This window comes from Mus caroli, chromosome 3 (assembly GCF_900094665.2).
Source record: "Mus caroli chromosome 3, CAROLI_EIJ_v1.1, whole genome shotgun sequence".
In the NCBI taxonomy this organism is placed as follows: Eukaryota; Metazoa; Chordata; class Mammalia; order Rodentia; family Muridae; genus Mus; species Mus caroli.
This window is the reverse complement of record NC_034572.1, coordinates 115525683-115539092: the sequence shown is the minus strand read 5'-3', so window position 1 is coordinate 115539092 and position 13410 is coordinate 115525683. Positions and strand designations below refer to the sequence as shown.

The following is a 13410-nucleotide window of genomic DNA, read 5'->3' as shown; positions in this document are numbered from 1 at the left end:
GCTCTCTAGAGAGAACTGGATTTCCAAGCAGCCTTCGCCCCCTTCCTCCTTAGTGACTCACTGGCCCTGATCCTGTCTCTTTCTCGATTATTCCTTGAGGCCCGGAAGCAGAAGAGAAAAGAGATTTAGAAGCGGAGCTGCAAGTTGTGTGTCAGCCTTGGCCCCACCGTGGACTCCTTCCCAACTCTGCCCCACTGGAAATGTCACATGGTTATTTTAGCAAATGGATGTTCATGTAGACACCCATTCCAGCCCTTATCCCAGGAGCCCCCACCAGTAGCATATGAGAAGCTTCTCTGTTCCTTTTTTAAAACTAACTTATGGGGCTGGAGAGATGGCTCAGCAGTTAAGCGCACTGACTGCTCTTCCGAAGGTCCGGAGTTCAAATCCCAGCAACCACATGGTGGCTCACAACCCTCCATATGATATCTGATGCCATTTAATGGACTGTCTGGAGTCAGCTACGGTGTACTTAAGAAATAATAAATAGGCAGGCGGATTTCTGAGTTCGAGGCTAGCCTGGTCTACAAAGTGAGTGCCAGGACAGCCAGGGCTACACAGAGAAACCCTGTCTCGAAAAACCAAAAAAAAAAAAAAAAAAAAAAAAAAAAAAAAAAAAAAAAAGAAATAATAAATAAATGTTAGGGGGAAAAAAACCCCTAACTTATATTAAAAGTGCTATTCTTGGGGCTGGGGTGTAGCTGTAACTCACAGTAGTACACAGCTGTAATCCCAACACTCAGGAGGCAAGTGCAGGAGGGTCAAAAGTTCAAGGTCACCTGCAGTTGCATAGTTCCAGCCAGCTTAGTATAGATAAAACCCAGTCCTTAAAACAAAAGAGTGGCCTTTTTTTCCTGACGCCTCCCAGGTGCTCAGCTGTGTCAAGATGAAGCTGAACATCTCCTTCCCCGCCACCAGCTGTCAAAAGCTCATCGAGGTGGATGACAAGTGCAAGCTCTGCACCTTCTATGAGAAGCACATGGCCACGGAAGTAGCTGCTGATGCTCTTGGTGAAGGGTTGTGTGGTCTGGATCAGCGGTGGGAGTGGCAAGCAAGGTTTTCCCATGAAGCAAGGTGTTTTGACCCATGGCATAGTGTGCCTGCTGTTGAGTAAGGGGCATTCTTGTTACAGACCAAGGAAAACTGGAGAGAGGAAGTGCAAGTCTGTTCGCGGATGCATTGTGGACACTAATCTCAGTGTTCTCAACTTGGTTATTGGAAAGAAAGGAGAGAAGGATATTCCTGGACTGACAGACACTACTGTGCCTCGTCGGTGGGGACCTAAAAGAGCTAGTAGAATCCGAAAGCTTTTTAATCTCTCCAAAGAAGATGATGTCCACCAGTATGTTGTTAGGAAGCCCTTAAACAAAGAAGAAGCCCAGGACCAAAGCACCCAAGATTCAGCATCTTGTTATTCCAGGCTTCCTGCAACACAAATGCCGACGTATTGCTCTGAAGAAGCTACGCACTAAGAACAACAAGGGGGAGGCTGCAGAATATGCTAAACTTTTGGCCAAGAGAATGAAGGAAGCCAAAGAAAAGCACCAGGAACAGATTGCCAAGAGGCTGTCCTCGCTGAGAGCTTCTACTTCTAAGTCTGAGTCCAGTCAAAAATGAGTCCTTTAAGAGCAACAAATAAATAATGACCTTGAATCTTTAAAACAAACAAACAAAAAACAAAAGAGTGGGTGTTTGTTTGTTTGTTTTGAGACAGGGTTTCTTTCTCTGTGCAGCTCTGGCTGTTTTGGAACACTCTTTGTAGACCAGGCTAGCCTTAAACTCGGAGATCTGTCTGCCTTTTGATTCCTGAGTGATGGGATTAAAAGTGTGCGCCATTACCGCCCTACTGAAAAGTCTTATTCTTGATATAAGTGGTTGTTTCTATTAAAACGAGGAGGGAGCTGTCTCCGGTAAACCAGAAACTCCTCAAGAAAGCTGGAGAAGGATCATATCCTAATCAAAGATGCTCATTTTTTCTCTGAAGTGCTGTTGAAGTTGCTGAAATCTGTATGGAGAAAGATTGGGCATGTCTACAGTCTACCAGAGTAAAAGGCTACACCACTTTGTGTCACAGCCAGAGCAGGCCCCAGCAAGTTCCCAGCAACGTCCTAAGAGGCCTGAAGTGAAGACCATGGAAGACCAAAAACCCAAGCCATAAAAACCAACAGCTAGCCGGGCGTGGTGGCGCACGCCTTTAATCCCAGCACTCGGGAGGCAGAGGCACACACACACACACGCGCACACACACACACACACATACCAGGACTGGTGGCCAGGGATGTGTTCTCAGTCACTGAGACACTGTCTTCTGAAGCTCATGACATGATGCACCAGGAAGGGGAGACTTGAGACAGAGGACGATTCAGCCGAGTCTTTATTTCCTGCTTTGGCCAGACGCATTCGGTGGGAAAGGATGAGAGAGCTTGTGTTTCCCTATCAGGCATTCTATTTATGTTTTGTGTGACCTCGTAGGTCATCCAACCTTGTTGGAATGTGTTTCCTCATCTGTGAAATGCAAATAATTTCTTCACTGCAGGGCATTTGTGAAAGGCAGGTGGGGTAGAATATCTGAATTAATGCATGCTTTAAGACCTATAAAAATGTGGGTGAGGGGGCCCAGGGAGATGGTTCAGTAGATAAAGGTGTGCTATCCAACACAAGGACCATGGATCCCCAGAACTTGTGTAAACTGGGGTCACAGTATCCTGTGTCCATTGTCCCAGGAAGGTCATGAGCCAACTAGCCTGGCCTATGTAACAACTGACCTGTATCAAAGAAAGCCAGGACCAGCAACCTCAAGGGTTTCCTACTTCCACACGTACACCCTGATCTCCTGTTCCATACTCACAGTCATACACATATAAATACACCACACACACACACACACACACACACACACAGTGTGAAGTATTTTTGCTGCTGTGAAGTAATCGGAGGAACAGTAGTGGCTACTGAGTCACAGAAATGAGTCAAGATACGAGTACGTTCTTGCACTTTGATAGGAAATAGTAAGGATCTGAATGGACCTTTCTGGTCTCCTGGGTGTATTTTCATATGTAAAAAGATGGACCAGCATTTGAAGACCAATTATATCACCATTGATTTTAAGACATTAGGTAGTAAAGATATCCACAGTACAGGAGAAGAAAAACATCCTTTTGAGACTTAACCTCAACCTCCGTTGTGGGATGCCTGACTCGCCAGCAAGAAAGACACCACAATAGGATCCTTCTGCACACGTTTATTGGGCTGCGCATTGACTGTGTAGGCAAAAGATCCCGAGCCCTGGGCCTCTCACTCTTATATACTATTAGTTCCCATCCACTCACAGCAGGCCACATCACCTCATCAGGTACGCAGCTTCAGCTAATCAGGGCAGCAGGGGCATATCTCCACCAAAATGGCTTCGCCAGTAACCTGGTACACCTGCGCAGCTCTCACGATGTTTGTGGTTTATATGAGGAAGTCAAGTGCAAGTCATACAACTTAGCTGCAGTCCCTGGCGCCTTCTTGGGACTGCTGCCACACCTGCTCCCCACACTCCGTGTCACCGAGAGAAGTATAGAAGTACCTTCCCAAGCAGGCCACACCTGCTGGTAGAACACGAGATAAGAGTACAAATAAGAGCCGGGCGGTGGTGGCGCACGCCTTTAATCCCAGCACTCGGGAGGCAGAGGCAGGCGGATTTCTGAGTTCGAGGCCAGCCTGGTCTACAAAGTGTACAAAGTGAGTTCCAGGACAGCCAGGGCTACACAGAGAAACCCTGTCTCGAAAAACCAAAAAAAAAAAAAAAAAAAAAGAAAAAAGACTGCATGCAAAATTACATTTCACAACCTGGGCATAGTGACCCACACCTTTCATCTCAGCACAAGGGAGGCAGAAGCAGGTGACTCTATGAGCTTTAGGCCAGTCTGGTCTAGTCTACAGCGTTTCAGGACAGCCAGGGCTACACAGAGAAACCCTGTTTCAGGATGGGGTAGTTCCGTGTTCTAATGGATGTAGGTGTGTCGGGGAGGGGAGAGACCCATAAAGCCACTATTTCTCAAGAGTGTCGTTGAAGATTCAGCTAACCACAGAAGTGAGAGAACCTGAGCTAGGCATGGCGGCACACATCTGTGGTCCCAGATCTTGGGAGGCTGGGTAAGGTTGCAGGGTTGCTGCAAGTTCAAGGCCAGTGGAGGACTACATAGAAAGGCCTTAATAAAAATGAGTCAGCTTCAAGTCACTGTAAAGTTAGGTGTTCGATAGGGCAGCAAAAGTCAATGTGGAAAGCCAGTGACGCTACAAGCATGGTCAGAGCCGACTGCAGACACAAGGTCCTCAAAGCTGTCTCTGGCCGTTCTCTACTGAGCCCCTTACTTCTCTATAACAGCAGGGGTGACCTAAGGCTCGTGGACATCTCCCCCAGGTCCATACCCTGCAGTCCTATCCCGCACTCTAGTCGATGAACCAAACAGCAAAGAAAGCAATTTGAACCAAATCTTCGATTTTTGTGCTTAAGAAATACGTATTTTACTCTGCGTCACGGAGAGAAGTCTGCCAAGCTACCCTGTTCCCCAAGGGCCCCAGTTTCACTTTGAAATGTCAAAGTTTGCCTTGAAAATCCCTGACCTCCTTCCTATCCTACAGAAGAAGTGCCAAGGGCTCCGAGAACCGTTTGCGACAGCTTTACCGTCTATCTAGTCCTCACGTTGGCCCCTTTGCCTTCACTGGTGGCTTCTTGGCTGCTGAAGTGAGGTTTATTGTTGTTGTTGTAGCTGTTGGGTTTTTTGTTTTTTGTTTTGTTTTTTTTTTTTTGGTTGTTTGAGACAGAGCTTCTCTGTATAGCCCTGGCACACACACACACACACACACACACACACACACACACACACACACACACACGAGAAGCAGTCAGCTGGGATGGATCACACTCCAAGAGAGAGATCTGAGTCATTTGTTTTTCAGTGGTTTCCATTCTAATCTCCTCTATGATGATAGGCAGCCCACTGCTCTAGACCTTTTAGTGATGTGCTCTCATTGGCGGCTTGTCTGTGGTTTTAATCCAGTTCCAGGAGACCTAATTTCCTGCGTCCTACCAGTACAGACGTTGTCACAATGGACTTTGGTTACCACTATGAGCATTCAAACAGGAAAAAAAAAAAGATTGGGAAAATTTTACGAGTGGTTGTTCATGCTCATTGGATTCAGAAGATGGGAGCTTTGAACTGCAGATCGTTTCCCAATGTATCTCTCACTGTGTTTACTTATTTAATTTTTTTTGCTGTTTTATTTTTGTTTTGTTTTGTTTTGTTTTGTTTGTTTGCTTGCTTGTTTAAAACAGTGTCAAGGGCTGGAGAGATGGCTCAGTGGTTAAGAGCAACGACTGCTCTTTCAGAGTTCCTGAGTTCAATTCCCAGCAATCACATGGTGGCTCATAGCCATCTGTAATGGGATTGGTCATACTCACATACATAAAATAAATAAATAAGTCTTAAAAAGAAAAAAAAAAACCCAGTGTCAGGTAGCCCAGGCTGGCCTCAAATTCACAATGTAGCTGATGCTAGCCTCAAACTCCTAATTGTTCTGCCTCATCTTCCAAGATCTGCAATTATAGACACATGCCGATACATCTGGTTCCCTCATGATCTTTGTAAAAGGTCAGATAACTACATTCAAAGGAAGGCATCCACGCTGTGGACATCACTGATACTTTTGTTTGTTTGTTTGTTTGTTTGTTTGTTTTTCGAGACATGGTTCCTCTGTATAGCNCTGGCTGTCCTGGAACTCACTTTGTAGACCAGGCTGGCCTCGAACTCAGAAATCCACCTGCCTCTGCCTCCCAAGTGCTGGGATTAATCACTGATACTTTTGAGAAAAAAAAGAGTAAAAGAAAGAAAAGGGTGGGGGTGAGGCAGGAATGAAGAAGAAGGAACTAAAAGGGAAAAATACCCAGAGAGTTTCACAGGCCAAAGGTAAAGGTTAGAAGGATGGCTGCAGGCTCTTCTCTCCCTCCACCCAGCCGGAAAGTCTGAGTGCTGATAAGCCTGGTAACATTTTGGACCATTGCTTTCTGCCTCTCAGCCTGGTAACATTTTGGACCATTGCTTTCTGCCTCTCAGCCTGGTAACATTTTGGACCATTGCTTTCTGCCTCTCAGCCTGGTAACATTTTGGACCATTGCTTTCTGCCTCTCCTGTCTGGCCAAGCGGCCATTATCCACCTGCATCTCTTAGCTGCATTGAGCTGTTCTCCTTACGGGTTACTTAGTATCTCCCTGTTAGATTAGAAGTCACTTTTGACCTTGGTGAAGTCTGTATCTTATCCCATTCAGACAAAGGGTGAGTCATGAGAACGTTCCCAACGCTTCCCAAGAGCTTTCCTAAGAGAGTTTCAGGTTCTGGTGTAAAAGTAGCCCCTACTCTCTGCTTCTAGTTTCCTTGGTCTTCCTTCTAGGTTGGCAGTCCTCTGTGAATCCGCTTCGAGGTTTGCCCTTCCCTTTACCAGTCTTTCTACGCTCTAAAGAGAAATCCCAAGTAAACAGTTCAGTTGATGACATACAAATCTATTCTTAACACAACTTCGGGACACTGGTGTAATGATCTGCCCTGGTCTGTAGTTTGCACATCAACTAACAGAACGTGCCAATTAGTATGAGGTTCAACTTGCAAGGCAGTAATGTGTCTTTTTTTTTTTTTTTTTTTTAAGGAGAATGAACAGGGTGTGGTGGTGCACGCCTTTAATCCAAGCACCATGCAAGAGGCAGAGGCAGATGGATCGCTGAGTTCAAGGCCAGCTTGTTCTACCAGGAGAGTTCCAGCACAGCTGGGGCTACATAGAGAAACCCTGTCTCCCCAAACCAAACCAAAAAAAAAAAAAAAGCAGATTGAGGTCTTGTGGTGTGCTGTGGCACGTGCCAACCCCCAACCCCCAATCCCCTGCCCCCAGCCCTGCCCAACCCTGCCTGCTTGCTCTCTCCCTCCTTCCTTCTCTCTTTCTCTCTCTCTCCCTCCCTCCCTGCCTCCTTTCCTCCCTCCTCCCCAACACAAATCCCCACACAGCACACATACAAATGAATGAATGAACAAGTGGAAATTAGTGTGCAAACACTGTGTAATCAACTACACAACATGTAACTTTTACTTTGAGATATAGATACAGCTAATGAAGTCCTGCGTGACTGCTCACGCTGTCCAGCAAAAATGAAAGCCTAAACTAAGGGCTGGGAATGGGTGTGGATTATATTTACATCCATCCAGAGTTTAAAAGTAGAAAAGAAATCAAAGGTTTGCAGGGAGGCTAGCCAGAGGTTCTCTGAAGGACAGACTGTGGAATGCACTTCTCTTGGCTGTTGCTCTAGTGGACACAATTCAATTTTAAGCAGATTTCTTTAATCCTTGCCTGTAACTGGGTCAGAGCGGTCTAATTTCAAGTATTATTCAGGAGACACATGCTCGGTTATGACTGAAACAGTTATAACTACCTTTCTTTGGAAGTTACTTTTTCTTTGTTGGTGCTCAGAAAACCCAGCTTATATGCTTTTGAAAAGCCACAAACACCTCTGTTGTAGGGGAAGGGACAAACTGTGTGGTCCCTTAAATGTGGTCCTTAAATGGTAAACATGCTAAAAATTCCACTGAGGAATTTTTTTTTTCTTAATAGACTGCTTAGGAAAGGTGCTTAACTACAGAGATCTACAGAGAGAGTTCCAGGACAGCCAGGGCTACACAGAGAAACCCTGTCTTGAAAAACCAAACCAAACCAAATCAAACCAACCAAACCAAACCAAACCAAACCAAACCAAACCAACCAACCAACCAAAGAGGGCTTGCTGCTTTTCCAGAAGACCAGAGTTCAGTTCCCAGCACTGAGTTGGGCAGCTCACAAATGACCTCTTAACTCTAGCTCCAGGGGATCAGACACTCTGTCTGTGAGAGTGTGGCTCAAGTGCGCGCGTGCACACACACACACACACACACACACACACACACACACACAATTACAAGACAATTACTTGAGTGGTTATGTGTCGCCAGACACTTAATAACAACAGTTCCAGGTAACTGTTAGGTGCTGTTCATTGATTTAGGATCTCTCTGTACTCAATGGCAGCTTACTGATTTCTCATTAGTTCTGACCCATTCTATGTTCCAAGACTTGTGTATATAAAAAAGCCCAGATCAAGTGCTGTAGCATCTGAACCTGCAGGAGAAAGAGGCAGGTCAAGGTCAGCCTGGTCTACATCATGAGTTCCAGGCTAGCCAGAGCTGTAGAGACCCCGTCTCAAATAAATAAATAAATAAATAATAAAAATAAAAAAGAAAGACAGACAGACAGACAGCAAGCAAGCCTAAGTTGATAGACTCACTTGCAAAGATAAAAATATGTTTTTGTTTTTTTTTTTTAGAGAAGATACAAAAGAATTCATGACTATGTCCTTCCTGCCCAGCAGTAACTGTTAGCTCCTCTATAGAACTCCAATCTCTATCGTTTTATTAATTCACGCAAAGGCATGTACCTATAGTCCTAGCACCTGTGAGATTGAGACAGGATGATCACTTGAGCCCTGGAGTTTGAGCCCAGTCTGGCCAACAGATGGAGAATATTTCAAATGAAATGCTGGAAATATCCAAGCATGTCCCTTAATGACAGGAATCTGTTTTGAGAAATAGGTCCATAATTTGGTCATTGTGCAAACATCATAGAGGATGCTTGCACAATACAAGATGGCTCTGATGTCACTAGGTGTCTAATCATATGGAACTCCATCTTTGACCATTGATCCAAGTAACATTATACAACACAAGACTGTGTACATGTATCTATGCAGATTAAATGGATAACCAGCTGCAAAATTTACTGTTTTTGACAAATGGCTTACTTCTATGAAATTCTTTGATGAAAACTTGAAGAAGGGTTTCTATAAGATAAATCCATCAATGTGAAATCAATGAGTGAAAGACTGTCTTCATTTCCAAAGGCAGACATTGGGGAGTTAGCTCAGAAAAATTGTACCACCTCCCATCCACCAAACACAGGCGTGCCCTGAATCCCGAGAACTCAGACACCTTGTTTGTCCTGGTTTGTTGTTGCTGCTGTTGTTGATCTTGTTTGCTGGTTTTTTTGTTTTGTTTGTGTTTTTGTTTTGATATTTACAGTCAGTCCACAGTGAGAGGGGTGCTTGCCACAACTGTTCATCTAAGAAACTGTAACATCACCTAGGTCAGACTGTGTTTTAAGTAGAGCACTGCCATTTGCCCTCAGGCTACTTACTCGGATTTACCTTCTTCTCCTGGCACTGTGGCCTCCCTCTCCTGCAGTCACAATAGGTCACGAAGGCCTTTTCTATCACCGTGCCTCAGCATTTACTAAATAAATCAAATCCTAAATAAATCTGTCAACACTGCCTACAGGTGTGTCCCTATTCTCCTGAAATTATATGTTTAAACGTTATAATTATACTCCAAATGTAATTTTGACCAAGAGTAACTTTAGCATCATTCCGAAGGAATCTGGTAAGCATTGGAGAAAACTTGAACAGAATTGGATTCGTTATTTAATGAGTCTTATCAGGTTACGGTTTAGTCCAAACGAGATGAGGCTATAGTTGGGTGGTAGAGCACTAACCTAGAGTACATGAGGCCCTGGGTTCAATACCCAGCATTGCAAGTAATAAATAAATAAAACTCAGCTAAAAACAATTTTAACATCAAATGTAGTCTAAAACAGTATGGTGGAGATGTTTAGTGTTTGGTGGCACATGCCTTTAATCCTAGGACTTGAGAGGTAGTGGTAGCCAGATCTCTGAGTCTAAGGCTAGCCTGGCCTACAGAGTGAATGCTAGGCCAGAAACAAACAAACATTACAGGATCAGCAGGGAAAGAAGATATATTCAGTGTATTACCAAAATTTATAGCTAATACAATACACAGATCATTTATGGCCTAAAGCGTGGTTACCACATGGAGTCTTACAGGATTCCAAATAGTCCAGGACTTTCTCAGGATTGAACTTTGCCTTGGGGAGCAAATTAGAATGAACTGCCGTATATTTATGCTCAAGCCAGGTTCAGTAGTGCACACCTGACATGCTCACATCTGGGAGGCTGAGGCGGGCTGCTGAGAGCATCTCTTTATATGTTTGTTTGTTTGCTTGGTTTTTTGTTTGTTTTTGAGACAGGGTTTCTCTGTATAGCCCTGGCTGTCCTGGAACTCACTCTGTAGACCAGGCTGGCCTTGAACGCCTGCCTCTGCCTTCCAAGTACTGGGATTAAAGGCATGTGCCACCACTGCCCAAGAGCATCTCTTTTTTTAAAGAACAATTAGACTCACATCTTGTGTTCTTTGATCAGTCATAGTTTTAAAAGAGGGGACAAAGGGCCAGCCGATGACCAGTCTACTTGAACCCAGAGTTGTGTGTAAAAGTTTTTCTAACTTTAAATTCAAGAGATTTGTTTAATTGAATAAAATCTTGGCAATATGTAATATGGGACGGGGGCTGCTTCTTTCAGTTTGAAGTGAGTTAAATCCTATAGAAAGAACAGCAAAGAAATAGCAAATGGCACCACCTAAGACAGTCCATTTTCTATTGGGATGTTTAAATAGTATTTTTCTCAATGCTAATTTTCAAGCAGTTTTGTCTTTTGCTAATTTTACTAATTTTTAATAGCTCACAAGTTGTTTAGGGATTTTCTATGTCCAAAGTTATATATCTTCTATAAATAATGATTCTTTTTTTTTCTTTTCTTTTTTTCCCAGGGCATTTTTCCCCCCTTAGACAAGGGGTCATATAGCACAGACCCATCTCAGACTTACTGAATAGCCAAAGATGGCCAAACTTTGAACTTCTGATCCCCACCCTCCCTCCACTACCTCCCATGTGCTGGGATCATTGTGTGTGGTTTACATAGGACTAGTCGTAGAACCTGTGGCTTTGCTCATGTCAGGCGACCACTCTCCTAACTGCTATCTTTCTAGATTCTCCTCCTCTTCCTCCTCCTTCTCTTTCTTCCTCTTCCTCTTCTTTTTATCTTTGTTGCTCTCATTTCTTTTTCCCACTTTCTTCACTTTCTTGTTTGGCTACAGACTCTTGTATTGCATAATGCTGAATACAAGTTGTGATCACAGAAACCCAAGTGTAGTTCCTGGCAACAGGGTGAAACTTTCAACCTTTACCACCAAGAATCAATTCAGTTCAAAACTCTATAAATCTAGAGTGGTTCTAGTCAAGAGTTTGCTATTTTACTTTGGCTTTGTTTTGAGATGGGGTTTCCCCATGCATCCCTGACTGTCCCTGGAACTCACTCTGTAGACCAGGCTGGCCTGCCTCTACCTCCAGAGGGTTGGGATTAAAATGGTGTGTGTGCACCTCCATCCCAGAGAGAGGTTTGCTATTGTTTTTTAAGATTTATTTATTATTATACATAAGTACACTGTAGCTGTCTTCAGACACACCAGAAGAGGGTGTCAGAGCTCATTATGGATGGTTGTGAGCCACCATGTGGATGCTGGGAACTGAACTCAGGACCTTCGGAAGAGCAGTCAGTGCTCTTACCCGCTGAGCCATCTCACCAGCCCCAAAGTTTGCTATTTTTTAAAATCACAAATGGCCGGGCGTGGTGGTGCACGCCTTTATTCCCAGCACTTGGGAGGCAGAGGCAGATTTTTCAGTTTGAGGCCAGCCTGGTCTACAGAGTGAGTTCCAGGACAGCCAGGGCTACACAGAGAAACCCTGTCTCGAAAAACGAAAAAACAAAAACATAAAAAAAAAAAAAATCATAAATGACTGTTGTATTTAATCAAACCAGTGTGAATTTGTGTGTGTGAGCATGTGTGTGTGTGTGAGCATGTGTGTGTGTGTGTGTGTGTGTGTGTATACCCATGTCAGGGGTCAATATTGGGTCAACTCTTTCCTCTTAAATTTTTTTCTTAACGTATATTAATGTTTTGCCTTCATGTGAACCAGGTGCCTGCAGAGGCCAGAGGAGGGCATTGGATCTCCTGGTCCTGGAGTTTGTGAACTGACAGGTGGATGCTTGGAATGACTTAGGTCCTCTACCAGAACAGGAAGTTCTTTTCTTTTTGTCCATGAACAATTTACATCTATTTGCTGACAACTTTAGTTAAACACACTTCAAATACAGCAGAGCTTAGAGACCGTAGAGTGGAGCCATTGCTTGCCAATGTATAGGTGGTCCATGACAGGGGACTTGAAACACATCTTTAGGCTGAGGCCTCAGCTCCTGGCCAACAGGCTGATAGACAGACCTGGCCGTGTTCCTTCTGGGTCCTCAGGAGCCAAGAATGAGTCTTTGTTCTCTTTCTTGTGTTTTCTGTGCTTGAGCGAACGAAGGTGCTGGAAGAAGAGGCATCCATTGCCCTGGTGAGGGCGGGGGTGAGGGGCGGGGTGGAGGGTGGGGGGTAGAGCCCCAGGGAGTCCTCAGTCAGTGCTCTTAACCACTGAGCCGTCTTTCCAGTCCCTTCATGCCGTTTTTGTTTAAGACATGTTTTCTCACAAGCCTGGAGCTCCTTATTAGGTTGGGCCGGCTGGTCGGTGAGCTCCTGGGATTCTTACTCCCTGGCACTGGGATTAGAGATGGACAACTCTGCCTGGCTTTTTACATGGGTGATAGGTAGATCCTCATGATTGTGTGTCAAGCATCATCCGGAATGAACAATCTTCCCAGGCCTCAAACTCTTTTAATTTTAATTAATTTTATTATTATTACTATTATTATTATCATTATTTTCCCAGACAGGGTTTCTCTGTATAGCCTTGGCTGCCCTGGAACTCACTCTGTAGACCAGGCTGCCCTCGAACTCAGAAATCTGCCTGCCTCTGCCTCCTGAGTGCTAGGATTAAAGGTGTGTGCCACCACTGCCCGGCCAAACTCTTTTTATAATTTGTCTGTATAAAGTAACGATATTTTTCTCCCTTTAAGATATGTGGGCAGGTACATGGAACAGTTTTTTTATTTTTCAAAAATCTATGATAAATTGAATAAGCCAATGAGAATTCAAATGAGTTCTTATCTCACTGGATAGTCACAAACTATTCTGTCTCCCCTCTACTTTGCGGGTTTCTTTTCCTGTTAGTAGTGGTGGGTTTGTTTGTTTTTATGATGATGTTTGGTATTGAGGTAAGGACTGGTTCAGGAGATTTGGAACTATTCTCTTTGGTCTCCTGGAAAAATTTGTCTATAATTTTGTTTTATTTGTTTTGGGACCGTGTTTCTTTGTGCAACAGCCCTGGCTGTCCTGGAACTTGCCTTGTAAACCAGGCTAGCCCCGTACTTACAGTGTATCTTTAAAGCTTTTACAATAGCAGACTCAAGTTTTACTAATAAACAAGGACTCTGCAGATTTTCCAGTTTTAAAATTACTTGTGCTGTGTTGGAGCAAGTGTGCAGGTGTAGGTGCCTGTGTGCACACA

General features: G+C 44.2%; 1 pseudogene; it reads left to right on the top strand.

The window, feature by feature from the left end:
* Positions 1 to 886: 886 nt before the first annotated feature.
* Positions 887 to 1617, top strand: LOC110291751 (annotated as a pseudogene).
* The last annotated feature ends 11793 nt before the right edge of the window (positions 1618 to 13410 follow it).